Genomic DNA, 4,509 nt, shown 5'->3' with positions numbered 1-4,509 from the left:
GCCATTAGTATCACGCCACTAGTATTTTTTACTAATGGCGCACCACCCAGTGCGCCATTAGTATATAACACCATGCGCCATTAGTATGCCTCCCAGGGGCCATATTTAACCATGTGCTTTGGCACACTAATGGCGCACTGCGGATGGATGCACCATTAGTATACTTGGCATACTAATGGCGCACTCTGTAGTGATGCGCCATTAGTATGAATATTAGGTTTTATTTTTTTTACTTTTCTGATTTTTTTTACATGTTACAAAATATATTATTTGACAGAATATAGACAGTAGCACACAGCAACAGCAGATTCATCGAATACAATAGAAGATTAGTCTCCGAATACAATTCATCATATTAGTCTCCGAATTCAAAAGACCGAACAAAGATAAAACATTACAAGTCTCGAGACCGCGAGTATCGAGTTTGTCGGAAGTAATACTAATCCTAACAAGTCCTACTAATCATCATCATACAACTTCTACTCATTATTCATAACAAGTCATACGATCATCATCTTGATAGTCATCGAACCAACCCTACTTAATTGTAATTAGCACATGATCATCAGTATTAGGCAGGACCTAAATACCCTATTTAAGCTAAAATAGCATAAAACAATATAGACCCTGACTCTCCATTATGGAGAATGGAGAACATCTTGTCTCCAATTCTTGCGCTTCGCTTCCTTTTGCTTCCAAGAAGCTCCTTACGACGGTCCATACATTTTTCCATCCTTTGATTTTCATGTCTCCACTTCTTTTAGAAATCTCGTATGGATAGTTGAGATTCGTAGGACGACCTGGCTGTATGTTCAAAACATTAACACTACCTTTCTGATACATCATATGAGGCACACAATTCTCTGGGATTATCTGTTGAAAAACATAGTAATAACTTCATAGTTAGCAATGATGTGCTAGTTTTAGAAGTATGCAAAAGATGCACGAATATCGTAATAGTAAAAATCTTACCAGGGTATCTCCACGGTAGTTACCGTAGTTGAACACATGCACTAGTGGCACGTATTTACCATAATGTTGAGGAGTTTGATTGTGGTTAATATAATTCTCAATGTCAGTACAAAATCGGACCAGATGATTTTTCTCCTTGTAAGTTGTTAATTCGGAGCCATCGGTGTAGTGGGTTTTGTCTACCATCTCCCGCACATTCTTTGAACAATAAAAATAAGTTGTCAATGGAAATGAACTGTCAACTATTTTGAAATAAACAATATAAATTAGCTAATAACTATGTTTGAGAAACTCACATAGCGGTAGAACTAGAGGTGTATCAACAAGGACCCAAATGTCCATATTTTCTTGGTTGATGTCAGGATTACCAAGATCCATGGTGATAAGCATACCCTCATCAAAACCATACATCTTGCAAAATGCTTCCCAATTTTTGCAACCAAAATGGGTTACGCTCTCAGAATTATATAGATTTACTTCAAAGTCCACATCGTGATGAGTCCTTAGGTGAATTTTCTTTGTTTCAGAAATTTCATGGTCTTCAAAATCCATCCTCTCCAAGACATAGCGTCTTGCATGGCATGGGATAAGCTATACTCGAATTGTAAAAGATGAAAATTACACGTTGAAATAGTTGAAGTCATGCTTAATTATGAAAATAACACTTGTCGTCGTTGTGTACCGTTTCAACTTCGAAGGTCTCCTCGAGCTTAATGCTGAAGCGCCGATCATCGTCCAGGTGAGGCATGTCGCACAGACCTCGATCGTCGTGGCACCAGTCGCACTCTGTCAGGAGACTTTCGTCGTCCGATGATGATGACGACATATCGTACGTTCATAATTCAAAACTACATTATTTAGGGTTTGTCGACACCGAGGCATCCTAAAAGCTAAGCTTTTATCATTTAGGGTTTGTCGACGCTGAGGCACCCTAAAAGCCTAAGCTTTCATCATTTAGGTTCTTATCGACACCGAGGCACCCTAAAAGCCAAGGTTTTATCATTTAGGGTTTGTCGACGTCGAGGCACCCTAAAAGCCTAAGCTTTCACCATTTAGGTTTTGTCGACGCCGAGGCACCCTAAAAGCCTAAGCGTACATCATTTAGGTTCTCATCGACACCGAGGCACCCTATAGAAGCGAAGTTAAGTTTTCATCATTTAGGGTTTATCGATGCCGAGGCACCCTAGGTTGGGCCTAATCACTTGGCACTAATCACTTGGCTCTATTGCCACCTATGTTGGGTTTATCATCTCGGGTTTATCGATGCTAACGAGAATTCTAAGTTGAGCCTAATCACTTGGCTCTATTGCCACCTATGGTTTAATGCACAAGAATGGCGGGGCAGTTGATCCTACTTAACTAAGTACTAAGATACCCCGGCCCATGCATTAGTCGCAAGTACCCCATATGTCCTATTTTTAGCAAAGTCATGCTAAAATTCACGGAAAATTTCAGCATGACCTTTGCTGAAAATAGGACATATGGAGTACCTGAATTTGCCGGAACGGAAGTTAGTCGACATTCCGGCAAACTCAAGGGCCTCTCGGGGTACAGCAACAACATCACAAGTTGACAAAATTCCCAAGTAGTACAGCAGCAGCATCACAAGTAGTACCAATGAACATATAGTCCAGCAAGTTGAAAAAGCTGAAGTTCTCAACATGAAGAATCACACAACACAACACCTACATTATGATGATACATTTGGAGATTGCACATACAGTTTTCACATAAGCATAATTGTTCTGGAGATTGCACATACAGTTTTTGATAGCACAACACCTATGACAACACATACAGTCTTCGTTACTGCTCCCAAATGAAATGACACTTTGACATGGCTGCAATTTTTAGTGTCTACTTATCTGCAATTTTTCAGTGTCTGCTTAGGAGAAATAGGTTTCAAACTTCAACTTGCTTTGTATAAGGAGACTAAAAAACTATCTAAGGAGTTCTTCAAGTTCAAGTTACAGCCTGCATGACATTTTCCTACACAATGCTTGTTGTAAATAATTACTTGAAGTAAACACTTTTTTATCTTAGCTTACTTACAACAGAATGCCTATCTTTCTGGTTTTCCAATTCCTTTTGTTTCATTTTCAACATTGCTCTATTTGTAATTAATAGCACTATTCAAGAAATCTGTATATGCAATCTACAGAGATCCCCCTCCTGACTTTTAGACTGATTTTCCATCAAAATTGAAAATAGTTACACTAAGTTTCAAAATAAAAAAATACACTTCTCAGTTTTACAAACTGAAAATTACTCTAAAACTGAAACTTTAACTGACTTTTAGACTGAATTTTTACTCCAAGAGTTTTTATATTCAGACCACTTTAACTGAATTTTACATTGAGTTTTAGATTGAATTTTAAACTTTCTTGCAATATAAGCTTGCCATACACTTTATATTTAGATCACGAGCCAAGCTCTAAAATTGAATTTTTAACTGAATTTTTATGACTACATCTGTTTCAATTTCAGTATCAGATAAAGTTTACATTCAGATCAGGAGACTGACTTTTAAACTGACTTTATATTCAGTTTCAGGTAAGGACATCAGAGAATCTACAGCGAGGGGCGGCCGACGCGATGAGCACGAGCCCGCATGCACAAACGGTGACTAAACAAGGAGAAAAACAGGGAATCGATGGAGACGCTCACCGCGAGCTGGGGAAGGAGACGGCGAGGCCGAGGGTGGTCGGGGCAGCGCGGATCGACGCCGAGAAGCAGTGGTCGGTGATGAGGAAGAAGAGGTCGATGCGCTCGATCCTTGATGACCCGGCTCCAATCCGTGGACGTAGGCGATGAAGGTGATGATGGTGTTGCTCCTGGCGCAGCTCCTAGGCACGACGACGGAGGACGGGGCGGTCGGTGGCCGCGGTGACGCGCGGCGGCGGCGCTCGGGGTGGAGGGAAGGAGCGGGGCAGGCCGTCAGCGGCGAGGACCGAGAGGGCGATTGAGGAGTGGAGGGAAGGAGCGGGGCAGGCCGCCGGCGGCGAGGACCGAGACGGCGAGGCGGGGCGGGGGGGTCATCGGGCGACTAGGGGGGAATGAATCTGGCGAGGGGGGAGTGAATCTGGCGAGCGGGAGGGACGAAGGGATCGGGTGACTAGGGGGGAGATTACTAATGGCGCACCCCCTGGCGGTGTGCCATTAGTATGTTTTTTATAGCAATGGCGCACGCCCGAGACGGTGCGCCATTAGTATTTTTTTTAGATAGCAATGGCGCACCAGCCAGCCGTGCGCCATAAGTAAGATTTTTTATTATTATTTTGTTGCATCTAATAATTTAATAGAAAATTAATATGAATATGAATATGAAAATGAATATGAATATGAAACAGTAATAAATTCTTATAAAAACAGTAATATTTTTTATAAAATATCATCAAATTTGTTATTTGAAAATATTTATGAATCGAAAAAATATCATCAAATTTATTATTTGAAAATATCATCAAATTTGTTATTTGAAAATATAAACAAATTTGTTTTTTTTGGATTTTTAGTTGCATTCATTTGTGATGGTGG

The sequence above is a fragment of the Triticum dicoccoides genome, chromosome 6A (assembly GCF_002162155.2).
Source record: "Triticum dicoccoides isolate Atlit2015 ecotype Zavitan chromosome 6A, WEW_v2.0, whole genome shotgun sequence".
Taxonomy (NCBI): domain Eukaryota; kingdom Viridiplantae; phylum Streptophyta; class Magnoliopsida; order Poales; family Poaceae; genus Triticum; species Triticum dicoccoides.
This window is presented reverse-complemented; position numbering follows the sequence as displayed.